General features: G+C 47.2%; 1 long non-coding RNA gene and 2 pseudogenes across 1 annotated transcript; all 3 read left to right on the top strand.

Moving 5' to 3' along the window:
* Positions 1 to 3,108: 3,108 nt before the first annotated feature.
* On the top strand, positions 3,109 to 4,831 carry LOC123159914 (disease resistance protein RGA2-like; annotated as a pseudogene).
* Positions 4,832 to 15,867: 11,036 nt separating this feature from the next.
* LOC123182537 (uncharacterized) lies at positions 15,868 to 17,987 on the top strand. The gene is made up of 3 exons (XR_006492199.1): positions 15,868 to 16,211; positions 17,077 to 17,308; positions 17,429 to 17,987. It is a non-coding gene; the product is annotated as an uncharacterized lncRNA (long non-coding RNA).
* A 4,698-nt stretch (positions 17,988 to 22,685) lies between these two features.
* LOC123183815 (uncharacterized) lies at positions 22,686 to 22,824 on the top strand (annotated as a pseudogene).
* The last annotated feature ends 4,651 nt before the right edge of the window (positions 22,825 to 27,475 follow it).

The following is a 27,475-nucleotide window of genomic DNA, read 5'->3' on the forward strand; positions in this document are numbered from 1 at the left end:
AGGTGATAGAGAATGGTACTTATGATGAATCTGGTCATCTTAATGACTTCGGTTATTCTGAAGTGGAGTATGTTTATGAGGAAGTCGACAATCAAGGCTATGAAGAGTAGATGCCCTCCATGGTTGGTTTAGAAGGCACGTAACTAGAAGTGGATGACGATCTATCGTCATGGTCGCTTAGGCTTAGTCGACACTTGAGGTGTCAATGTAATAAAAGCTTGCCTACTCATGGCAGCTGCACCGTCTTGTACATGATACTGTTCTCCTTAACTGATCCTGGCGCAACTCTGAAGTGACGGCTTCCGTTACGCCTGACCCTGTCGGACGTAACGGGGCGTCACACCTTATAGATGGGTCCAGGCCGAATTTTACAGGTTTGGGTACCTTGTAGAAGATTCATGAATTGTTTTTTCTTTTTATTTCTGTTTCTTTTTTCTTCAAAATAGCTAAGTTCAAAAGATGTCAACATACTTATTTATCCATATTTTCAAAATAGGTCAAAAAATTTAAAAAAATGGTCGCGTTTCCAAAAAAGTTTAGAGTTTCAAATTTTTTGTGTTTTCAAAAAAGTCACAATTTGAAATCTTTTTTAAATTTTTCCAAAGTTTCAAAATGTGTTCCACTTTCTAGAAAATTTGTATTGAGTTCCACTTTTCGAAATGTCATGATTTTTGCTTTTTGTGTCTCGAGGCACGAGCTGAGTTTTTAGCTAAAATTCTATGACATATTGTGTTTGTGTACTCATTTATTTTCAGAAGTTTTGGAAAGTTTTTGCCTAAGTTTTTGACATTGGAGCCCGGTAGCACAAGAACCTCCGTTGCACCAGATACGTCTTCCCTTAAATGGGCTGGCCCAGGCGCGCTATGTATTTTTTTTTCTCTTTTCGTGTGAAAAAATTTGATCATTTATTTCAAAATGTTAATCAAGCATTTGAAAAAAAAGAAACTATTTGAAAAATATTAATCAAGCATTTAAGAAAAGTTAAACGTGTATAGAAAATATGTTACCCATGTATATTAAAAGAATATTATTTTTATCTGAAAATGTTAAATATGTAGAGAAAAAATGTAGACTATGTATTAAACATTATTAATCTTGTATTAAAAAAATTAAAATCAAGCATTTGAAAATGTTTAAATATACATAGAAAAAATGTTGACCATGTATTCTAAATTTTGTAATATTGTATTTGAAAAATATTAAAAATGTGTATAAAAAATGTTGACCATGTATTATGAAAATGTTAATCTAGCATTGGAAAAATGTTGAATCTGTATAGAAAAAATGTTGACCATGTATTCAATTTTTCTGATCCTTTATTTTTGAAATGACTAGTATTAGAAAATGGTATTAGATATATACCAAAAGTCTGTATAGAAAAACAGTAAATACTGAGAGAAAACAAAAAAAACCGATGAAAAACGAAATAAAGAAAACTGAAGAAAAAGCGGTGAAAACCAAAGAAACTAAAAGAAACACCTCAGAAACGTAGAAAAACGGAAACCCGAAGAAAACCGTGAAAATTCACGAGGAAACAAAGAAAAACAAAAAAGAAAACAGGAAAACACAGAAAAAAAACCAGTGCAAAAGTGAAAAAGGAATCATATAAACAAGAAAAACCGAGGAGAATGATAAAGAAAAAAACTGGAGAAAAGAAAAACCTGGTGAAAACAAGGAAATATATAAAGAAAATCGATGAATAACAAAGAAATCCATGGAGAAGCAAAGAAAACTGGTAAGAACCATGTAAAAAAAAATTAAAAACAATAAAAAACAGAATACCAAAAAAAGTAGGGCCAATTCCATTTTTCCCCCTAACTTTGTCCCGACCTCATCTTTACCCCTAAATAAAAATAGTGCTCAACTTTACCCTTCTTCCGTTAGATGCGCTTATAGAAATGCCCTTCCGTACATTTTCCGTCCAGTCAAAGATGTAAATCTCCCAAAAAAGTAATGAAAAAGAAAATAAAAATAAATAAATAACATACCGAACGAGCGAGTGAGTATTGACAAATCCAACGAGCAGCGATAGTGCGAGGGAGGAGATGAAAATGGTTTGGTCCGATTCATTCACAAGAGCAAAATTCCTTCAGGCAAGAGCAGCTATTGTCTCGCTATAAGCGAGACATAGCTCTCGCTGTCCAAGAGATGGCAGGAAACAGGTGGAAATTGCAGACTCCTGGTCCTGGGTATGAATTGCCCTGCACGCCAATTGCTGAGGTGTTGCACATAGAGACTTTTCATTGCCATTTGTGGTGTGAATTAATCCACTCATAACTTGGGGTGTTTCACGTGGATATAGACTAGTCCTGAGTCCTGACTCCTGGAAGAGCCAGTCTGTAGTATGGACGAACCGGGGAATTCCTTGTCCAGCAAACTTTTCTGATGCAACAGCTGCCATCGATGAGCATGGTGAGGAGGGTCATACAGTCATACTTCAGAAAGGGTTGTTTTGGCAATATGGCCTACATAAAATAGGTGTAAGAAATGCGATACAAGGGCACAAAAGTCCATCAGAAAGGGTTGCCTCAGCCAACCAAATGCCCTTAATTACCAGCTAACTAAGTCAGGGAAAAAAATCATTGTCTTTACTAATAGTAGTAGAGTACTACTAGACTACTAGCGGTAGGAAAGGGCAAGAAACTAAGTAAGTTGGAAATGAAAGGAAGTGAAGATTACTCTTTTTTTTTTCTCAAACGCGCCTTCAAAAGAAACTAAGTAAGTTGGAAATAAAAATAGCGACTTGAATGTATTACCTTCAAAAGGCAGACCGCAGTTTGGACAAGACCTTGATGAATTGCATCTAGCTTGCTGAAAGCTCAGAAGTTTGCTCCCATGCCATAGTCTTTCTTTTTCCTGTGATGGAGCAGCAGCCGTAGGCTCAGAAGGTTGACTAGAAATTCTGTCCATCTCACCAGCCTCGCAACAGCAGGAAAATAGCCGCTCACCTGTCACTATATATAAATAAAACAGGTTCCAGGACATCAACTGTGAACGCAGACATAGTACCTGACCAAGGGAGTTTTTATTGACCGGAATATCGGGTCGCATATATATACATACAGAGTATATCAATGACTTATACCGTGCTCTCATACACCACCTACCTTAGCACATCTCAAGATGGATCTTGTCATAGCCGCTGTCGCAGGTGATCTCTCGAACCATTTCATCTCTTTCCTGATGAACAAGTACGCAGATCACGCGTGCTTGGAGGACAAGGTGGAGAGGCTGCAACAGCTCTTGCTGAGAGTTGGCATGGTTGTTGAGGAGGCAGACTCGCGGTACATCACCAACTCTTGTATGCTCATACAGCTGAAGACCCTGGCGGCAGCCATGTACCAAGGCCACCATGCACTCGACACCATCAAGTATGGGAAACAGAAGGATGTTGCAGAGGAATTGGTATGTGACGCATTCGCCTTATCTGTCTCCACTCCTTGCAAACGTTCTCGCACATTCGGTAATCGTGCAACAAACAGGGTTCTCGAACCAGAGTTGCAAAGCGCGCTGCAGAACCTAGAGGCTAGTGTTGCTAACATGGCGGAGTTTGTCGTGCTTTTGGGGGGATGCGAGCGCATCTCCCGTAGACCCTATGATGCATATCTTTACATCGATAACTTCATGTTTGGTCGCCATGTCGAGAAGCAGCAGATCATCAGGTTCTTGCTGCACCACAACACCCCTGGTTCTCCGGCCCTGTGTTTTGATTTTCGGTTTGAGCTTTTTTTCGCCCTAGGCCGAGATGGCCGAATTTCGGCCATTTTCAAAAATTTCGGCTGAAATTTGGCCAAATTTTGACTGCAATTTGACTTAAATTTGACCAAAATTTGCTAAATTTGAACAATTTCGGTCTAAATACACTTTTCGCCCCAGGCCGAGATGGCCGAAATTCGGCCGAAATCCACTTTTTTCGGCCGAAAATCAAAACACAGCTCCGGCCGTGCTTCCAATCATTGGTGGTGCTGGAGTTGGGAAGAAAACTCTTGTCGCCCATGTATGCGACGATGAGAGGGTGCGTTCTCACTTTTCTGTGATTTTGCACCTGAATGGAGATCACCTTTTCAGAATGACAGACCATGAAAGATTGTCAGGGAGGATATTGGTAGTTATTGAGTTTGTTTCATATATAGATGAAGATGACTGGACAATATTCTATCATTTTGTTATGAACATGGACAGGGGAAGCAAGGTGATGATCTTAGGTCGATCCGCAGAGCTAGAGAAGTTTGGAACAGTTAAACCTATATCCCTGAAATGTTTGGCATTAGAAGAGTTCAGGTACCTGTTCAAGACACTCGCATTCGGAAGTGCGAACCCAACAGATTATCCGCGATTAGTCGCGATGGTCGAAGAGTTTGTCATGGTGTTGGGAGGGTCACTCATCTTAGCAAATGTGCTTGCAGATGCACTGAGGAAAAATCTAGGTGCCCGTTTCTGGATGTACAGGTTGAACGCGGTCAGAGATATGGTCAAGGCGAACATTTCTTGTTTTGGCGCCCATCCACAGATGCTTCTGAATCAAGGTCACCCAGTGCACCTAATCGGCGGCAACATTTTGTCTCCTGCAGCTCCATCGCGCGTTGTAGACTGTGCTATCGGTATGGCTAATGCGCCGGAAGATGGTCTACCTAGGATTATGTTTGGGGACTTAATATCAGCAGCAGGTCACCTTGTCTTACCCAAAGGAGATTTTAGGCTAATTTCATGGGAATCAAGGCTACCGCCTTACACATAATTTATTCACTTGGTGCACTCTGTTCCAAGCTGCCGCAATGATAAAACTGTAACACCCTTGTCAGGGAAGAAGCGTCCGGGTTTATTTGCCTAACTTTTATGTAATGATGTATTTGAGTAGTATTTTGTGAGACCTTAGGAGTTGTGCATCCAGTGAAGCATGCCAATTGAAGGCGGGTCATAATTTTAATTTGTCTAGACCATCAGACCGTGTTAATGTCTCTTGAGGAAGGGTTGTTAATTGTTATGGCAATATGGCCAACATAAAATTGGTATAAGAGATCAAAATACTAGTGCATAGAAGTCCATCTGAAAAAGGTTAGTTCAGCCAACTAAATACCCACCAACTAACCAAGTGAGAGAGCACATGTGCTAACCAAATCAGGCAACAAACTTTGTATGGCGTTGCTACTTGCCAGTTTCTAGTCGTATCTAACAAGTGAGAACCAATGCAAGAACCTTAAATTACTCGCAAGTCTAATAAGATGGGGAACCGTGCGCTGACCTTGGTGGCGTGGCAGACCAGCAATCTCACATCGTCAGCTCTTCAGACAAGGTGTTGGTGGCTTCATGGTCATACATGGAACACCATCCGGGCACCAGAGCGGCGCTGACTTCCCCCGCACCCTGCCTTATTGAAGACAGAGGAAGTGACACACAATAAAGATGGTTAATGAAAAACCGAGTGCACCAAAAAAGGTATTTTTTTTCCAAGAGGTTTACTTTAATGAAAAAGTTTGTATGAAATGCAATACAAATGGTTCTTTGGATAAAATTCCTATGAGATAATATCCTATAAACCAAACATCGTACACACACACGCGCGCGCGCGCACACACACACAGACACACACACACAAAATACATGACTTCCAAGAAGGCTCGCATTCAATATTTTCTAACTTCCACTGCAAATATATATCCAAAATTATTTATATTGATTGAATGAAAATGGCATCATTAAAACTTTCAAAAAATTAAAAATATAACATTCCATGATCAAAAGATATGTATTGGAGACCATGTCAATATTTGAATTATCTCTTTATAAACTGAGCGAATACTTGAGATTCCAACTCTACAAAATCCCCGTAGAAATTGTCCGAATCAAAAGGCCTTACAAAGGCACTGCTCTACGCTTCCTCCCAGACAGGGGAGTACTCTGTTCCGCCACACCTGGAGCACCATTTCCATTTGGAACAAAATGAACAAACGAGGTGTAAGGCAGCAACCTTGATTCCCAAGAAACCACATTGAAATCCCCTTGTGGTCTAAATCCAGGATCCATCACCAGATCCCCAAACCTCACACTCGGTAGCAATTCCCTTTCCGCCGTAACTTCAGTGCGGCTGCTGCCACTGGTACAGGAATACACGACCCGGAGTGGAGAATCCATGGGATGCAAGACCAAGTCAGTAACGTCTATCTGCTGGCGTCTCCGGGCGAGGAGCTTCGGGTGCTCCCCAAACAGGGATAAGTTCCTCTCGACTACCCTTCTCAGCCCGCTCAAGATGCAGAGCCAGAAATGGACGCTGAGGTTCCTCCTCATGATGTCCGCAAACGGATTTGCAGTGCCGATTGACCATTCGGATTGGAATTCCCTGGCCAGCTCGTCTGCTATCCGCGCTAACCGTGGGTGCTGCGCCGGGTTCGCGCTCCCGAATGCGAGTGTCTTGAAGAGATAGCTGAACTCCTCGTATGACAGGGTGTTGAGGAAGATTGGCTCCACTGTTCCAAGTTGCTCTGTACTTTTAAGCCAGCTGATGATGATCACCTTGCTTCCACTGTCCATGCTCACCACGAATGAGCAGAACTTGGCCCAATCCTCCTCCTTGACATCTGAGACAAGCTCGACAACCACCAGTATCTTCCCTGACATAAGACCACCATGGTCTGCAATTCTACAAAAGGAATCTCCATTCAGCTGCAGAATCGAAGAGAAGTGTGAGCGGACTCTCTCGTCCTTGCATACATGGGCGAGCAGAGTCCTCTTCCCGACCAGTGGACCACCGATGATCGGGAGAACAGCCGGAACACCACCGGAAGAGCCGTGCTGCAACATGAAGTTCAGGAGCTTTTGCTTCTCAGCGTGTCGTCCAAACATGATGTTGTCATTGTATAGATACGCATCGTATGGTCGACGCAGCATACGGTCGCATCCACCCAAAAGAACAACAAACTCCGTCATGCCAGCGACTACATCCTCCAAGCTCTCCAACGCGCCCTGCAAGTCGACGGGGTATGTGGCCTTGTTCTTTCTAGCACTGCAAAGAACCATGCGAAAACGTTTGGGAGCAGATGGATTGCGAACCTCCCCCTCCTCCATGGAATCTTCAAGTGAGATGTACCTGGATGCACCTAGTGCCCAGTAGCCTCGGTACATGGCGTCCGCAAGCATACTGAGCTGCACCAGCATCGCAGAGTTGGTGATGTACCGCCCGTCTGCCTCCTCGATGACCGTGCGAGCTCTCAGGAGCAGCTGCTGCAGCCTCTTCAGCTCCTTCTCTTCCGAGTATTCATGGCTCGAGTGGTACTTGTTGGCAAGGAAGGAGATGAATCGGCTCATGAGTTCACCTGCTGCTGCGGATATGGCAAGCTCCATCTTCAAATCCTCCAATGAAAGTTGCTAATTAACAAGGAGAGGGGGGGGGGGGGGGGGGGGGCAAGAGAGGGCAGGAAGCAGGTGGAAATTGCAGACTCCTGGGTATAAATTGCCCTGCACATCAATGGCTGGGGGTGTTGCACCTATAGAGAGACATTTTTTTAGGACACATAGAGAGACTTTTCATTGCCATTTGTGGTGTGAATTAGTCCACCCATAACTTGTGGATACGATTCCACGTGGATATAGACTAGTCCTGACTCCTGGAAGGGCACCTTTCATGCGCCCCGGAAAGATGATGGTGAATTCGAGTTTTCATTTGCTCAGCAAGTCTGTAGTGTTGATGAACTGGGGAAATCCTTGTCCAGCAAACTTTTGTGATTGATGAGCATAGTGAGGAGAGTCATACTTGTGCAAGCCATGTTCTTCTCTCTTCAGGAAGGCTCGTTATGGTAATTTGGATTAAATAAAATAGGTGTAAGAAATGAAAATACAAGGGCACAAAAGTCCATATCCCCAAAGGTTGCCTCAGTCAACCAAATGCCCTTAATTACCAGCAAACTAAAGTCAGGCAACAAATTTTGTATTGCCTTTGCTAATAGCTAGTGGTAAGAAAGGGCAAGAAACTAAGTAAGCTGGAAATAAACGGAACTACTTTGCGCACGACTGGTGCATGGACGATTTATGCACGATGCGCAATCGAACGATGTCCTGCAGAGAGCTTGATGACACCAACGGCTTGATTAACAGTATCGTGCATAAATCGCGCAGAGGACGTTGTGTGTATAGCAAAGTTCAGAAATAAAAGGAAGTGGAGATTACTCTATTATTTCTCGACGCGCCTTCAAAAGGAACTAAGCAAGCTGGAAATAAAGATGGCAACAATTGAATATATTACCTTCAAAAGGCAGACCGCAGTTTGGACAGGACCTTGACGGATTGCATCCAGCTGGCTGAAAGCTCAGAAGGTTGACTAGAAAGTTTCCTCCCATGCCATAGTCGTTCTTTTAACTGTGATGGAGCAGCAGCCGTAGGCTCAGAAGGTTGACTAGAAAATTTGTCCACACAGCAGGAAAATATCCGCTCACCTGTCACTATAGAACAGGTTCCTGATTGGCGCGGGAACCAACGGAAAAATCAAAAGGGAGAACCAACGCAAGCATTGAAATTTCTTGCAGCATTTTTCCAAGACGGGGAACAGCAATGCTGACCTGACCTGATTGGCGCGGGAGGCTGGCTAGGCTTGATCACATCGTCAGCTAGCTGTTCCGAGAACCAGTCTTGGCCTCGCGGCCATTTCGTCGAACAACACCCAGGCTCGGTACCCGTGTTGGCCTCACAGCCATTTCATCGAACAATTTCCGGGCACCAGTGCGGCGCAACCTTCTGCCCAGCATGGTGGCCTCGTGGAGAGACGGAATAAGTGACAAACGTCAGAGGACAGGAGAGAGTAGCAATGACGAAATTTTAGCGAGGGCTTGACCTGTGACGCACTGTATAGTGAGAATCGCGGTGTGGCGATGTTCTTCCTGACAGAGAGGTGTAGCAATGATGGCGTGGCACAGAGACAAAACAGAGCCGCTGGAGATTACTTGCAGCTGCGAAAATTAGGGGCGAGGCGACTATGCCTCGGACGACTGTAAGCCGGTTCAGACACTTTTTTTCCTTCTCCATCGGATTAGCATCCAACGGTGGAAACAAACTCCTGCTTGCTCAAACCCAACCTAATTTTCTGTAAAGCAAAACAGAAACATAATAAAATCAAATAAATTAATTAATTCAAACAGAAGTTTTTCCAAAATAGAATGAATCAATACATTTGACTTTCTTTTGAAGACGCTCTAACGATCCCTCCAATTCCACGTTGATCTTTCCTTGTACCATAGAAAATGTATTCTTGTAGAAAAAGAGGCATATGCTCGGCTTTAGCAAACTGAACTCATTTAGGTTTTGCAAGTTCAAGAGAGAAGAAATAAAAAGGATCCGGCTCAACAGCCACATGAACACATGCACATGATACAAGCCCCAACATGGGGCTTAAGGCTCAAAAGCCGAACAGAGACCAAAGAAATAACACTCGCTGCCCGGCACAGATTTGAGCCGGACGCGCCTCAACTACCGGCTCCAGCTTGCACAGCTTGAAGAGTACCAGCATGATGGCACAGGCGGTGGATGACATCTTCAAGGGCTGATGGGTCTTGGGTACACAGTCTTCTGTTTGCTGGATAAAGTGCCCTTCAATAAGGGCTTTGTTATGCACATGCCAAAGAGCCCACGCTAACATGGCAAAGGTGATCCAAGCGATGTGGCGTGTAGTTCCAGACAGCCTACTCGTGAGGGTGCGGAATTGAGGAAACTATGCCGGTACCCTTGTGCGACCATAAAGAGCCCGTATACAACTCCAAATGAACCGAGCCGGTATACACGAGAAAAAAAAATGTGATCTCTAGCTTCCGCAAGACCACATAAGACGCACAGACCATCCCCAGGACCGTGCCTCTTGCGAACTTCGGTTATAACAAATGGAAATACAAGGGCAGAAAACTCCATCTGCAAAGGTTTGCCTCATCCAACCAAATGCCCTTATCAATATCTAAATTTTACTATGCATTTATGAACTGAGGGAGTACTAGAGCTTCCAACTCTACAAAATCTATGTAGAAATCAAAAGGCCTTACAAATACAATGTTGGACGCTTCTTCCCAGACAAAAGAGTACTCTGTTCCACCACAGGTGGAGCACCATCTCCATTTGGAACGAAATGAACAAATGAAGTGTAAGGCGGCATCCTTGATTCCCATGAAACCACAATAAAATCCCCTTGTGGCCGAACCCCGGGATTCATCACCAGATCCCCAAGCCTCACCCTTGGCAGTGCTTCCCTCTCCGCCGCATCCTCAGTGCGACTACTGCCACGAGCACGGGAAGGCACGATGCGGAGCGGAGGAGCAGCAGGATGCAAGATGAAGTCGGTCACATCTACCAGGTGGCGTCTCTGGAGAAGGTCCTTCGGGTGCTCCCCGAACATGGAGAAGTTCCTCTCGACTAGCCTTCTCAGCCTGCTCAGCACACAGAGCCAGAAATGGACGCTCAGGTTCCTCCTCATCACGTCCGCCAAGATATTCGTGGCGACGAGCGACCACTCCGACCGCAACTCTCTGGAAAATTCGTCTGCTATCCGTGCTAGACGCGGGTGCTGCGCTGGGTCCGCGCTCCCAAACGTGAGTGTCTTGAAGAGGTAGCTGAACTCCTCGCACGATAGGCTGTTGAGGAAGATTGGCTCAACGGTTCCAAGTCGCTCCGAACTTTTAAGCCGGCTGATAATGATCACCTTGCTTCCATCGTCCATGCTTGTTGCTACAGTTGAACGGAATTTAGCCCAATCCTCCTCGTCAACGTCTGCAACAAGCTCGACAACCGCCAGTATCTTTCCTGACATGATACCACCATGGTCTGCGATTCTACAGAAGGAATCTCCATTCAGGTGCAGAATCGAAGAGAAGTGTGAGCTGACCCTCTCATCCTTGCATACATGGGCGACCAGGGTCCTCTTCCCGACCACTGGACCACCGATGACCGGGAGAACAGCCGGAGAGCCGCCAGGAGAGCCGTGGTGCTGCAGCACAAAGTTCAGGAGCTTCTGCTTCTCGGCGTAGCGGCCGAACATGATGTTGTCGCTGTAAAGGTACGAGTCGTAAGGCCTACGCAGCATACGATCGCATCCGCCCAAGAGAACAACAAACTCCACCATGCTGGCGATGACATCCTCCAAGCTCTCCACCTCACCTTGCAAGTCGACAAGGTACATCGACTTGTTCTTCTTAGCGCTGCCATGAACCGTGCGGAGACATTTGGGAGGAGATGAGTTGCGAACTCCCCCCTCCTCCATGGGAGTAGTCTCTGTCTCTTCGAGTGACATGTAGCCGAAGGCCCCTAGTGCCCAGTAGCCTCGGTACATGGCGTCCGTGAGCATGCTGAGCTGCGCCAGCATCCCGGGGTTGGTGATGTATCGCCCATCTGCCTCCTGGACGACCGTGCAGGCTCGCAGGAGTAGCCGCTGCAGCTTCTTCACCTGCTTCTCTTCCGACTGTGCCGAGCGGCTAGAGTGGAGGTACCTGTCTGCGACGAAGGAGACGAATCGGCTCACGAGTTCACCTGCTACTGCAGACATGGCAAGCTCCATCTTCAGTTCCTCAGATCGAAAGGGTGCTAATAGCTAGGGAGTCCAAGAGAGGGCAGGAGGCGGTGGACATTGCAAAGTGCTGGTTATGTGCTGCCCTGCACGTCAATGGCCGGATGTTGCACACGGAGTGACTTTTCATTGCCGACAGGGAAAGGGCACGCCAGTTGTGGTGTGAATTACTCCACCTATAGATTGTGCATACAATTACACAGGGATAGAGACTAATCCTGACTCCTAGAAGGGCGCCTCATCTGATCTTTTCATGCGCCACGGAAAAATCGTGGTGAATTAATTTGAGTCTTCGCTTTGCTCCACAAGTCTCTGTACTCTGTAGTAGAGACGAACTGGGGAACTCCTTGTCCAGCAAACTTTTAAAGTTTCAATACAGGTTCCCCTGTTCACACAGCAAGAAGAATATCTGGTTCCTGTCATACTCGTTCTTCTAATACAGGACAGGGAAAAAAAATCTTCGCATGTCATAGTCGTTCTTTTAACTATGATCCTTTGTTCACACAACAGGAAAAATATCCGCTCACCTGTCACTACAAAAGAGGTTCTGTGAACGTGAGACATCGTAGCTAACCAGGGGAGTTTATTGTCTCGAATATCAGTGGCATACAGAGTATATCAATGCCACTGCATCTCAAGATCGACCTTGCCATATCGGCTATCGCGGGTGGTCTCGCTAACCGACTCATCTCTTTCCTGATGACAAGTACGCAGATCACGCGTTCTTGGAGGAGAAGACAGAGAGGCTGCAACAGCTCTTGCCGAGAGTTGGCATGGTCATGAGGAGGCAGACTCCCGGTACATCACCAAGTCTTGTATGCCCATACAGCTGAAGATGCTGGCGGCAGCCATGTACCAGGGTGACCATGTGCTTGACACAATCAAGTACAGGAAACATAAGGAATTGCTATGTGACTCGTCCACACTATCTGTTTTCACTCCTAACAAACGTTCTCGCACAATCCTTGCTAGTGCAGCACACAAGGTTTTCAACCTGGAACTAGAAAGGGCACTGCAAGACTTTGAGGCTGGTGTTACTAACATGGTGGAGTTTCTCCTTCTTTTGGGCGGATGCGAGCGTAAGAAATGAAAATATGGAATTTTTAATTTGTCTAGACCATCAGAACGCGTTGGTCTCTCTTCAGGAAGGCTTGTTACGCCAATATATGGCCTGAATAAAATGGGTATAAGAAATGAAAATGCCAGTGCATAGAAGTCCATCAGAAAATGGTTAGTTCAGCCAACCAAATGCCACTAATTACCAACTAACCAAGTGAGAGCATATGTACTAACCAAGTCAGGCAACAGAAGTTGTATGTCGTACGTTGCTACTTGCCAGTTTCTAGCCGTATCTAATCAGCAGAGAGAACCAATGCAAGAACACAAAATTAGCTGCAGCATTCTTAGGGAACCGTACCGTACGCGGACCTCGGTGGCGCTGCAGGCCAGCAGGCTCACAGCGTCGGCTCTGGCCTCAGGGTCATTTCATCGAACACCATCCGAGCACCAGACCAGAGCGGCGCCACCTTCCGCCCAGCATCCTGCCTTGATGAAGATAGAATGAAGGTGTACCGGTCCGGACGCCTCAATCTTGTAGTACGCTCTCTCGCCGCGACGCCGATGATCTGCTCCTTCTCCGCACCGGCGTTCGCCCTGTTGGACGATCTTCGATCTTCGCTAGGAGTCTTACTTTCGTGAAGGGTCGGCAGAGAAAGTGAACTCATGTCTATCCGTCAAAAAAAAAAAAAGTGAACTCATGTCTAACATATTCTTGTCATCAAGTGTTTTATCAATTTCTCTGCAGATCGATGCGTAAACTAATGTCTTACTTTCTTCAGTTCTATTTTTTTTTAGTAAATTCCTCTTTTTACCACTTGTCGTGACCTTGTGACAGTTTTTTTAACCTTTTTCTCTGTCATTTAAACAAAATTATTGCCACATTTTACATTCTAGTCGTCTTGTCGAGCATTTAAACAAAATTATTGCCACATTTTACTACATTCTAGTCGTTTCGTCGAGCATTAATTGTTGCTAAAACTGATATAGACATAGATACATTCGTTTAAACGATAATTAATATGGGGTGGAGGGTTTCATTAACACAATACTCATTCAGGTACAGTTTCACCACACTCATTTGAGCCACGCCCGGTTCGCCATTTTACATTCTACTAGTTATGTCATTGTCGAGCTTTCACTTATTATTTTCAAACTAAAAATCTATATCTGTCTGTTAGGATAAGTAATGGATGCATATTCATTAGATGGAGTATATAATTGCGTTAAATTCTTTGAAACTGAATCGTTATCGAATTTGCACAACTTAGTGAAAATCCTAGCCGCCTCTCGGGCAATTGCAGAGGCACCATCGCCGCCTAAAAAAGTTCCCGCACGGCCACCAAATCCTATTGTCGTCGCTAGAGAAGGCCGGTCCACAAGGGGCAGCAACGGTGGGGCGTGCCCACCACACGCATACTCTCTCTCTCTCCATCTCTCCTCCTTTCTCTCTCCATCCCCGACCCTAGCCGTTCGTAGTTCACTTGCCACAAACACATTCCTTCCATTGTGTGGCTCAACGGTTGTCCCCGCCAGTGCTTGATGTCTACTAGATTCGTGCCCCACTTTCTCATCATGTCCCCCCCAACACTTGGTGGCCTTCGCGGCTCGCGACTGCTACACATAGTAGTGCCCTCGCAAATATCGCCTCGCCATGTCGACGACCTTCCATCGAACTTCGGCGGCACGGTTGTCAGGGGTGCCCCTCAACATCTATGCATGCACCTTGTTGGTGCTAAGGTGTCGTGTGCGTCCATGAGAGCATTGTTAATACTATACCCAACAACAAGCTATTTGAATTTGCCACGTCACCTATAGTCAACCTAATAGCCAACATGCCAACATGTATAGTAGCTAGTTACAAAGAAATATCACATGTATAGTAGGTAGCCAACATGTCTCATAATGTTTCTTGAAACCCGTGCTACTACCGGCTGCTAATCTACAAACAATTTTCCTTCTCTCTCCTCTTTTCTCTCATCCAACTCAGCATAAATATAATAGTTTAATCCTTACAGTCTGCAAACCGTATCTTGTTAGACTTGCTCTAAAAGAGGCATGGACACCTGGGGCTGGTGCCTCATCAAGTACCTAGACCCCTAACCCGCAAAATAAAAACTAGGCCCTTGCCTGGGTGTGTCCTTTGTGTTGTCTGCATCCTGGTTAGTGGTGCCCTCGTGACAGCCTCCAACACTGCACCTACTCTGTTGTGGAAGCGTCCTCTAGATCTTAGGTGGTTATTGCTTGAGAAAAGTCCACATTACAATCCTGAACAAATCACCCTGTTTAATTTTTAACTTTGAATTTCAAAACCGATCAACCTATACTCGAACTAGCCACACAGTTTAGAGATCAACCCTCCTCGCAGTTTTTACTCGATCGAGCGGTTTTGACTGCTGACTTAGGCACTGCCACCTCACCTTTTGACCACGGTGCCCATGGCGGCAAGAATTGCAAGGGAGAGGGGGCGGGCTTGGCCGAGCCACCCATGGCAGCACAATGGAAGGACGCCGCATTGGGAAGGGGTGAGCCGGCTGGTGTCAGGTGTGGTGGTGGGGGCAATCACGACAGCGGCGACTCCAGTCAAGGGAGGAGAAGGGGGTCGGGGTCAGGCTGAGTGAGAGAAACAATGACCCCCTTTTTTTAGTCCTCAAAGCCCTATACTGGGTGGATTTGGCTGCTGAGGTGGCATGCTCGGTCAGCATTGACCGTGGTCAAAACCGGTTGACTGAGGAACAACCAAAATGAGGTTTCAAAGTTCAGGGTTGCAAATTAAAGGACCGGGTAGTTTAGGGTTGAAATATGGAGTTTTGCAAAAAGGTTTATGCCTTTATTTATTTATTTATTTTATTATTTTATTCTAGTTCTTGTTTTGTTTATGGTTTATAGTTTACTAAAATTAGGTATAGTTTATTAAACTGGAGTTTGGTCCCACGGTTGGATGCTAATCCGATCGAAAAGAAAAGAAAATGACTGAACCGGCTAAATATTTCAGTCGTGTGACTAAATATAGTCGCCCCCAATTTTGGCAGCTGCAACTAATATTCACTCCGTTATACCGTCATTGAACACATAGCTATGCACAAGGTGCGGGTGGTGTCCACGTTGGCACATGGTTACTGTTTGCCGTGGCCAATTGAGTCGAGGAGAAAAAAAGACAGAACGAAAAAAAAAATACAAGTTCGTTTCCTTCTCTGTGAAGGCAAGGCACGTCTTCCTCCACCTCGCTCTCGCTCTCTTGCAGAGCCTCAGCCCCCCCCCCCCCCCCCCCCCCTCCCGTGCTCTGCGTCGCCGTCGGGCCATGCCCCGACCGCGGACGCTTGCGCGCGGATCCAGTGAGAAGAGCAGGGCTAGTCGTCACCGTGCACCCGCTCTGTCGTTGCCGTGCTCACGAGGACCAATCGAAGGACGCCGCCACGACGGATCTGGTCCCCACTCTCCACCATCATCGGTGTCCGTGTGTGGACCCCATCCGTCTTCCTTCGCGAGCGTTGGCCACGGCTGTGCCATCACTTTGATGAGCAGTGGATGTGCGACGGGGGAGCAGGGGAGACGACGCGGCCGAGGAGAAGATGGGCGGGATGGAGGAGGACCAGAGCCTGTGCATCGTCATTGACATCGTCGAGTATGCCCGCGTTTTGTGTTCCTTTCCATCGCCTTCTATACGCAGCCCGTGACTTATGGTGATGAGTTCTAAATGCCTGTCCCAAGTCTGACTGGAATTCATGATTTATGTTTGCAATTTTTCCATACAACTTGTTTCAAGTGATCAAATAGCATACTTCCTGTTCCAGTGCTCGCCATGCCACTATATATATGGTGCAGGATGCACCGTTGCGGAGCTGGCTGGTATCGACTACTGCTTCGTGCTCTCCCTCTCATCTTTCAATGTTAGTTGCAGCAAGAACTAGGTGTTGTATTTAGCCAAACAGAGCTTCTAGGATTTCCCTGCGCTTGCTGAGATTAGCCCAGAATACCAAAAATAGCCGGGCAGTCGTGCCCATAATTCTGAACAAACTGAAATGCAATTTTAAAAAATGTTTTGGCATTGTTAAGCATTAGATGTATTAAAAGGATGTAGGTTCATCTCTCTTAATTAGTCTTAATTCATATGTGAACAATTTTCCCCAAGCGAATACTCAAGTGATTTCCTTCAAGCCCGGCAACAACGTTATCAAGTTTTCTCTATAATTGATTGCAGTATATGCAAAATATGATCAAAGTGATTGAAAATATATAAATTTTCTATGTTAGTTGTCTGTGCAAGATATGAGTACATTTTTAGGACATCATAAATTGTGCTGCCGTGAATTTATGTAAATTCAGTTTGTATTGCTTAGGTTCTAGCAATAGCTTTCCGATTGTATGAATTTTGTATAAATTCGCCAAAGAGACAGGCAATGGCTATGCGGGTGCATGGCTCCGATGACCTGATGATGATGCCAATAACAAATTATTGGAGAAAAATAACTAATGCGTTGTGCATGTAGGGAAGAAGCCATATCACGTCTCATAGGAATTTTCTCGATCACGGCAATTATTAGCGGAGCATAGTATGATTTCAAAGAGATGATCACGACAATAATGGCACACAGGGTAATCAAGGGACGGCACCGCATCGTCTGCTCTCCCTTGTGGTTTAAATACCGGAGGAATGGGAGGAGGCGTCTTGCTCTCCCTGTTCGTTCCCGCTGCTGCCGGCGGCGAGAGCTTCCTGCTCAGGTGATGCTGCATTCTCTTCCATTTTCTTGAGACCCTATCACCTTGATCGACTTTGTGCTTTCTCGTGCTTCTACTGATTTTTTTGGCTTGCTCCTGCAACACCCGTTACATGTTCGACAGAAAGCTTGTGATGGCCGCAGAGGGTGGCAAGGACCGCCTCGGTGACCTCACTAACAACCTCCTCCGGCATGTGTTGTCCCTTCTTTCGCCCGAAGATGCCCTGAAGACTTGTGTGCTAGACACCAGGTGGCGCGAATTATGTAGGCGCACCACTAGCCCGCACTCCGTCAGTCTCAAGCGTTGGCTGTAGAAGTTCTCCGCCAACCTGGCGTGTGTGTCTGTGCTGGTCGGTCTCAAGCGTTGGTTGTAGAAGTTCTCTGGCTGTAGAAGTTCTCCGCCAACCTGGCGTGTGTGTCTGTGCTGGTCGGTCTCAAGCGTTGGTTGTAGAAGTTCTCTGGCTGTAGAAGTTCTCCGCCAACCTGGCGTGTGTGTCTGTGCTGGTCGGTCTCAAGCGTTGGTTGTAGAAGTTCTCTGCCAACCCAGCTGTACATGCCGCAGATTACTTCAATCGGAAGGCGTCATGATGGTATGCTAGAGATTTATAATCTGTAGATCATGTTGAGTTCTCCTTTACTTGATCATTCTTTATTTGCTATCCTTTCATCTTCAATATTTCAGAGATAACACCCTACTATGGTAACTACTAGAGTGTGCCCTTCTTACACCCCAGTTTAATAGGGTGTTCGCTCTTATGGTAACACCGGTGATACAGACAAGAAAGTAGAAGGGGCGTGTCCCTACCTGGCACCACCCCAACTTCCTCTCAAGAGGCCCGCAACGGTGGGCCCAACCACTAGTTTGCTACAAGTGACTCTCCTCGCGCCGCACCTCTATCCAGGAAGAACATCGCCTCACGGCGATTCTCATGATGCAGCGCGCCGCAGGTCGAGCTCTCGCTCAAAGCTTCGCCATGGCAACTCTCTCCTCTTCCCCGACGATTGTGCGTCACTCACTCCGTCTCCACGAAGGCGGCATGACGGGGTGTACGCGGCGCCGCGCTGGTGCCCGGATGATGTTCGACGAAATGGCCGTGAGGGTCCTCGGGTGTGAGCGAGCCCGCACCAATCAGGTCAGCGTGTTGTGCTGTCCCTGGTCTCCTAAGACTGCTGCCACTAATTTTGAATGCTCACGTTGGTTCTCTCTTGTTACATAGTAGTACGTCTAGAAGCTGGTAGTTGCTGCCTGATTTGGTTAGCACATATCCTGATTAGCTCGCAATTTTGCCACAAGAAGCCTTCCTGAAAAGAGAAGAGCATGGTCAAGGAAAGTTGCTGAGCAAAGCAAATGACTCCCAAGTCACCATCATCTTTCCACGGTGCATGAAAAGAACAGCTGAGCTGCCCTTCCAGGACATTCTTTCACAGGCTGGAGGCTGGAGGTGGAGTGGTTCACAACGCAACTGGTGATAGATAAGTTTCAGCACGTGTCCCTTTCCTGTTGGCAATACAAAATCACTCTTTGCAACGTCCGGATATTGACGTCCGGGACAGCAAACACCAGCAGTCTGCAATTTCCACCAGCCTCCTGCCCTCTGCTCTGTTGGATTCCTGGTTAGTTAGCACTCTTCGCTTGCAGGAACTCAAGATGGAGCTCGCCATATCTGCAGTAGCAGGTGAATTTGTGAGCCGATTCGTCTCCTACCTCGCCGACAAGTACCGCTCGAGCCGCTGCACACAGTCGGGAGAGAAGCAGCTGAAGAGGCTGCAGCAGCTGCTCCTGAGAGCCCGCACGGTTGTCGAGGAGGCGGACGGGCGGTACATCACCAACTCTGGGATGCTGGCGCAGCTCACCATGCTCGCGGACGGCATGTACCGAGGCTACTGGGCGCTAGGGGCCTTTGGGTACATGTCCCTTGAAGAGACAGAGACTAGTCCCATGGAGGTTAGCAGCTCATCTCCCCGCAAACGTCTTTGCACGGTTCATGGCAGTGCTAGGAAGAACAAGGCCATGTACTTTGCCGACCTGCAAAGTGTGGTTGAGAGCTTGGAGGACGTCGTCGCTGGCTTGACGGAGTTTGTGGTTCTTTTGGGTGGATGCGACTGTATGCTGCGTCGACCATACGATGCATATCTTTACAATGACACCATCATGTTCGGACGCCACACCGAGAAGCAAAAGCTCCTGAACTTCATGCTGCAGCACAGTTCAAGCTCGCCTGGTGGTACGCCGGCTGTTCTCCCGATCATCGGTGGTCCTGCGGTCGGGAAGAGGACTCTAGTGGCCCATGTATGCAAGGACGAGAGGATCAGCTCATACTTCTCTTCGATTCTGCACTTGAATGGAGACTCCTTCTGCCGAATCGCAGACCGTGATCGGAGCTTCTTGCGAGGGAAGATACTGGTCGTTGTTGAGCTTGTCGCAGACGTCGACGAGAAGGATTGGGCCGAGTTCTGCTCAACATTGGCAAGCATGGACAGTGGAAGCAAAGTGATCATCATCAGCCGGCTTAGAAGTACAGAGCGATTCGGGACAGTGCGGCCGATCTTCCTCGACACCCTGTCATACGAGGAGTTCAGCTACCTCTTCAAGACACTCGCATTCGGGAGCGCAAACCCGGCGCATCACCCGCAGCTGGCACGGATTGCAGACGAATTGGCCGAGGAGTTCCGGACGGAATGTTCGCTCGTCGGCACAAACATATTTGCGGATGTGATGAGGAGGAATCTGAACGTCCATTTCTGGTTCGGCATGCTGAGCAGGCTGAGGAGATTTGCTGAGAGGAACGTCTCCATGTTTGGGGAACACCCGAGGTTGCTCGTCGAGAGACGCCATCAGATAGACGTTACGGACTTCGTCTTGCATCCGGCTGCTTCTCCGCTCCGCATCGTGCCTTCCTGCACCAGTGGCAGCAGCCGCACTGAGGTTACAGCGGAGAGGGCATCGCTGCCAAGGGTGAGGCTTGGAGATCTTGTGATGGATCCTGGAGTCCGACCGCAAGGGGATTTCAATGTGGTTTCCTGGGAATCAAGGTTGCCTCCTTTCACCTCATTTGTTCATTTCGTTCCAAATAGAAATGGTGCTCCAGGTTTGGCAAAACAGAGTCCTCCCCTGTCTGGGAGGAAGCGTCCAGCAGTTGCTTTGTAAGGCCTTCTGATTAGAATGATTTTTACAGGGATTCTGTAGAGTTGGAATCTCTAGTACTCCCCAGTTCATAGTTGAATAGAATTTAGATATTGACAGAGTCTCCCATATGTATCTTTAACCTTTATCTTTCATCTTGGAATTTTATATTGTGAAAAAATTGAAAATTTCATTTTGTACATATCTGTAGTCTTTTTTTAGGGTACATATCTGTAGTCAAAGTTAGAAAATGTTGAATACAAGCCTTTTTTTGGAAGGCATGCATTTATGAAAAGTATTTTTCGTGTGTAAGATGTTTGAATTGTGGGACTGTCCATTAACTTAAACCTCTCGAGGGAAGAAATTATTGTTTGCGGACTCAAAATAACTTCAGTGCAAAATATATCCAAGCAAGAGTGCCGATGATGAATAGTGTTCGACACAACAGAGGGACCAAATCATGAACAATTTGCCAACAATGGTAAAAACTCAAAACCGTCAATCAAGATGATTGTCGAGGGCCTTGGGAAGAAGCGAAACATATATGAATCTCGAGGCTGTTTGGGCCATAATTTTGAGGGTACCTCCGAAGAGCTGAGCTACCCATTACTTCATTTGAAACCACCATGGCGTCCTGCCGTCCTCCTAGATAGTCACCACAGGCTACCACCGGAACTCCTCTTGATCGTGCATTGACTGGCAGGTCCTGATCAAATAGTCCTCAAACCTTCACTCGTTGATGAATGGGAGAGGTCGATGCCATGAGTAAACACCAAGATCGACTAATCTGGATTCACTTGTGGGCACATCGTTGCATGCCTGCGGTATCGATTTAAAGCCTCATTGTTGCATCGCCACATAGAGCCTCACACGGTAGAGGGAGCCACCGCTACAACCACCTGTGCTAGAGGAAAGCCCTGCCCCGCCGCCTCTCGAGACAACTGGGTTGCCACCACTGCCCTAGAAGAGAATCACACTCCTGCTCCCCAAGAAGACACCTTCGACACTTTGGCAGTGGGGCCTAGTGCCCCATCGGTGCAGGTATAAGGATCAGATCAATGGTGACACACTTGGACATTGGCCCCTCAAGTGCGGGTACGGGAGAATTTTATGAAGGGAGGCGACGACAAGATATTTGGATGCGTCATATAAAATAATAATTTTCAGACAATAAATACCACAATAGCTGATTGATTAAAGTCCAAAGTCTTGAGTGGTTGAGCCATATATCTCTATATATATGCTTGTGTGGTCGAGGGCCGATGGTTCATCTACAAATTACTAGCTAGCTTTTGTCCATGTAAATCAACACTACATGGAATCGTAGAGTGTTAATGTAAGAATATGTATGGAGAACTCGATGGTTGGCTGCGAGATCAATGGTGATATAACTTAAAGTGGCACCGGACTATAAGGGCGATTCATCAGCAATAGGAATATGATGCACGGGGAATTCGAGTCGAAGATCAACCACAAGTGTACACGCAACATATGCTCTTCTTTCTGCACTTGGATACATGTGCTAGCTGTGTGCCGGTTGGTGTCGTGCGGCAATATGCCCTTGCACAACGTACAGTGCCACACTAGTTGCTACGGATGAGACTCATACTTCTTTTCTTTAAGCTAATCGCGTTCAGGCACTTTATTCAGTAGGACAAAGCATGTCTGTCTGTACAATATCAGCCAGCCAGCCAGGGATTACATCAAAATTCAAAACAGAAACATCTAAAGATAAAGCTTCCTTTGCAAGCCGATGTGCCGCCAAATTCGTTTAGCGACCAGAACACCCGAGCTTCAATCCCGGGAAGAGAACATTCAGCTCCTTCATCTCACATAGAATACGAGAACCTGTTAAACGACGTTCCTCGATTGAAACACCGTGTAGGGGAGGACAGATGGCGGCGTTCCTCGACGTCGAGCAACCGGTGCCACCCATGACCATTGAAGTCACCGGCGACAACGGCAAGACCAAGTCCCAGGCTCCCAACTCGGAGTTTGGCGTGTGGTATGCGCGCGATCAGCAAGTCTTCTCGTATCTGTTGACCACGCTACCGCGTGAGATGGCTGTCCAAGTGGCTACCTGCCACACCGCAGCGGAGCTATGAAACACCGTGCAGGGGATGCTCACGTCGCAGACCCGTGCACAGACCTTCAACGTCAGGATCGCCCTCGCCAATCTTCAGAAGGGCAACTCCACGATCACTGAATATGTTGGTAAGGTCAGAACTCTTTGTGATGAACTCGTTGCTTCAGGAAGAAGGTGGATGAAGAAGATGTCGTGTCCCACATCCTGGCTGGACTCGACGAGGAGTTTGATCCCGTGATCTCGGCCATGTGCTCTCGGGTCGAGCTAGTCAAGGTTCCGGAGATGTACTTGCAGCTCCTGAGCTTCGAAACCCGCATGAATCTTCGTGGTGGGTCCTCCCAGTCGTCTGCAAAAGCAGTCGAGCGTGGGCGCTTCAACAACAAAAATGGCGGCGGCGGTGGTGACCGCGGCCGTGGCAAGCAAGGCGGTGGCGGTGATCGCTGCCGCGGCAACTCCTCCAGGCATCCCAACCATGGAGGCAGCAGCGGCGGCGGTGTGAACTACAACAACAATCCCACCACCAAGCTGACGTGCCAGATCTGCGGCAAGCTCGGCCATCCAGCCTGGAAGTGCTGGAAACGCTACGGCTCCTCTTATCAAGGAGGAGAAGAGCGCTCTGCAAACATGACCGCACCACAGTATGGGGTAGACACCAACTAGGACATGGACAGTGGTGCCACTGACCATATCACCGGTGATCTAGAGAAGCTCACCGTGCGGGAGAGGTACACGGGCAATGAGCAGATTCACACGGCCAATGGATCAGGTATGACTATTAATCATATTGGTCATGCAACTATTTCAACCCCAGATCGTGATCTATATCTAAACTATGTTCTTCATGTCCCGGAGGCTACAAAAAATCTAATCTCAGCAAGCAAACTTGCCCTTGATAATAATACTTTTGTTGAAATTCACCCTCACTTTTTTCTTGTAGAGGATCTGGAAACGAGGAGGGTTCTTCTTCGAGGCAAGGGTAGGAGGGGTCTCTACCCTGTCAAGCACGTCGGGACAAACGTCAAGAAGCAAGTGTTAAGTGTCACCAAACCATCTTTGGATTGGTGGCATCGACGTTTTGGTCATCCATCTTCCACTCTTGTTAGGAAGATCATTAGTGAAAATAAACTCCCGTGTGCTAGTAGTGATGATAATAAACTTGTATGTGACGCCTGCCAAAAAGGCAAAAGTCACCAGTTACCTTACCCTCAATCTGCGAGTGAATCAAAATTTGCTTTGGAACTTATTTTCTCTGATGTTTGGGGTCCTGCTATTGAAATCGTAGGACAAAAAAAAAATACTACGTTAGTTTCATAGATGACTTCAGCAAGTTTACATGAATCTACCTCATAAAACACAAGTCTGAAGTTTTTCAAAAAAATTATGACTTCCAAAAACTTGTCGAAAGACAGTTTGATCGAAAGATCCTCGCCCTTAAAACTGATTGGGGAGGAGAGTACATAAAGTTGAAATCTTTCTTCACCAAAATTGGCATGTCTCACCACATCTCATACCCTCATGCCCACCAGCAAAATGGCTCGGCCGAACGAAAACACAGACACATAGTTGAAGTTGGTCTGTCCCTACTTGCTCAAGCTTCTATGCCCTTAAAATTTTCGGATGAAGCTCTCATAGCTGCAACCTATCTAATCAACAGGATGCCAAGCAAAGTCATACATTTTGAAACACCTCTCACCAGACTCTTTGTTGAAACCCCAAACTACTCATCACTTCGTATCTTTGGATGCTCTTGTTTTGGCCCAACCTACGACCATAAATACACATAAACTTCAACTTCGTTCCAAACAGTGTGCATTTCTTGGATATAGCAACCTTCACAAAGGCTACAAGTGCTTGGACATCTCCACCGGACGTGGTGTTTGACGAAACCAGCTTTTCCTTCTCTGAACTGCATCCAAATGCAGGTGCTAGGCTACGTGCTGAAATTATTTTGTTACATCCGGAGCTCCTGAATCCTACTGATCAAGGGGGCGAAAAAGTTGTTGATCATTTGGTTAATAGTACTACTAATCCTGATCCTGATAATGGTGCTGAACGGATTAAGAAAATTGCAGCAGAAAATGCAGTTGGGCAGCATGATTTTATGCAACATATAATGCCAAAGGAGTCTGGCACAAGACACGATGATGATCCCGCTGCAGGCACTGATCCCGAGAGATCCGACGGCGATCTGGCGTAGGTGGCGCAGGCTCTGGCGCGGATGTCACGCGCGCAGAGCCCCAGGAGGATCCACCGACTCCATCCACCACTGGGTCCGCGGGTGGCCCGTCAGCGTGCGACACGCGGCGTAACCCCATCGAGCGGTCGGGCGGGTCCGGGCCCGGTGCCCCGCCGCGCCCGCGTCCAGTTCCCCGTGTGATGATGACACTGGCACGTGGTCCCCAGGGCGTGTGTTGCATGTACGCCAGCCGGCCCTGTCGCAGAGGATCCCACGCCTGATCACGCGGCAGTCGAGGGAGGTCGTCCTTTGGCCGCACGGTTGGCGGCGGTACGAGGAGAAGGATCCTCTGCAGCGGCGGGATCGTCTGTGGCCGCAAATTTTGATCGCCCGAGTACACGGTGTGGCACCCCGGCTCAGAGGAACTGGAAGCCCCGTATTCTAGCCAGGAGAAGTCTATAGAATACGGCGCTGCTTGACATAGAACAAATTAGCTCTTATTACAAAGGATAATAATACAAGGGTCTGATGTTGCAAAGAAGCACATTAGCACGGCGACACTATGCCTGCGATACTACACTTGCTCTATGCTAGCAGCGGAACAACTCGTAGCAGCGGAATACTTCTAGCAGCGGAACAACGACGAAGGTGGTGAACTCCACTCCATAGGGACTCTGGCTGGGACACGATCTAGCTCGCACGAACGGTAATCTCGACAAGCAATCAATCAATCACGGCATCACCTGCAATCTGGCATGACACGCCAGGTCAGTACATTGAATGTACTTGCAAGCTCACAACAACCAAAATCATTAAGGCAAGACAACAACAAAGCAGTTAACAGGTTAATTAACAACTACTATGATATGAAAGCAACTGCTAAACATGATATGAAACTACTACAATCTATCTATCTATATCTATCTGTCTATCTATATCTATATCTATATCTATCTATATCTATATATATCTATATCTATATCTATATCTACTAGCAAAAAGGCCCGTGCGTTGCAACGGGTATAAGATATAGATTTAAGGGTTTGTGTGGTATTTGAGAGTTTATCTTTCATAATGCATTGTTGAGTTGTAGCTTCCAATTCGCATGCTTCTACCTTTCCATATCTTTATTTTAATGCAAAATTGCTGTGCACACATACCACTATCACAAGCTGCACTTTCTTTGTTGATTAGCAATATCAACTCCAAATATGTTCCCTATAAAGCATTATCTGTTTGCAATATCCTATTAAAACATTAACACATCAAATTGGACATCAGAGACCACTCCAAATATATTGTAAATTGTACTTATTTTTCAGGTCATCAATTAAATTATTAAATATGCATGTCTATGTGATGACCAACCAAGATGTTAACCCGAGCACATCGAAATAGCTTCATTTTATGCTACCATATCATGACCAAAAATAGAGGATTATATGGGAAAAAATAGTGTAGGAAGAATGAAGTAGAAAAATATCAACTGCTTTAAAATTACCACATGTGGCAGATGTTAGGGACCCTCCATAGCAAGCAGCACGCATCGCACATTTTTTTTTAGAAATGGAGGAGGACCCCCGGCCTCTGCATCTGGACGATGCATGCAGCCACTTTATTAATTATTCACACAAGACCTTACAAAGTAATACAACAGTCAGACTAAAGCCACCGTCTAGGCAACATTTGTTGCTACTTCTATTTAGTTGATGAAGGGATGCTAATAGTCTAGGCCTAATACCAAAACAGACCTCGCAGCCAAACCTACCATCTAAGACCTGAGGTCCCAACCAGGACGCCTGCAAGGTATGGGGCACCCACCAGTCCGGCGCACTTCTCAACCAGGACGCCTGCCGGGTATGAGGCCGCCACAGCCACCTGCCACCAATGTGTAAGTTGAAGCACCGCTCCACCAAAAAGCCTTCCACTGGTCCCTCGGTCCGTGTACACCTCCACGAATGACGCCCCCAAGAGGGAAACGACACCATAGCACCGCCATCATCTGATCTACTGATCTAGAGTTTCCCCAGAGGTAGCATAGAGTGGCCTTGAATTTCTCCATGGCGATGCCTTCAAGAAGGGAATGGCGCAGACAGCGCCGCCACCGCCGGCCTTACAGCTAGCCGAGAGCAGGTTTTCACCCAGATCGGTTCGAAGATCCTCCCTCAAGCATGTCGTGCACGGACTGCCGCCATCTCTGCCGGGGACCGGACGAAAGGGATCCAGGCCGCCGCTGCCTGACCGGCCATGGCACCACCACGGTGCTTACAGCCGGCGCCATCAGGCCCACCGTGCTCGCCTGTAGATGCACACCGGAACCGCCGGCCCGCCCAAGCCCATCTGGGCAAGACCAGATTGGCAATCTTGGCCGCCGCCACAGGGGTGACTCCGCCGCGGGGAGGTTGCGCCTCCGCTGACTCCGCCGTCACGCATGCCCTAGGGATCCCGCCGCTCCTTGCCGCCGGATCTGCGTCGAACGATGTGCCGCCGCCGCCCGGAAAAAACACGACCACCGCACGAGGGATAAGGCCCCGCCGCCGCCATCATAGGCCAGGCTTCGTCGGTGAGACCTCGGGCGGCGGCAGGACGGAGGAGGCAAGGGGAGGGGGCCTAGGGCCGGCGGCGTGGTCGCCCTCCGTGTCGCCTAGGGTTGGCGACGCGGGGATGGGTGCGTCGCACATGATGTAGCTAGGAGGCAAACCATGGGATGCAAAATATTCATCTGCTCCACGGGACTATATTTAGCACACCGTTTTGTGTTTTTCCAGCCCACTTGCACTCATAA

This window comes from Triticum aestivum, chromosome 1D (assembly GCF_018294505.1).
Source record: "Triticum aestivum cultivar Chinese Spring chromosome 1D, IWGSC CS RefSeq v2.1, whole genome shotgun sequence".
Classification (NCBI taxonomy): domain Eukaryota; kingdom Viridiplantae; phylum Streptophyta; class Magnoliopsida; order Poales; family Poaceae; genus Triticum; species Triticum aestivum.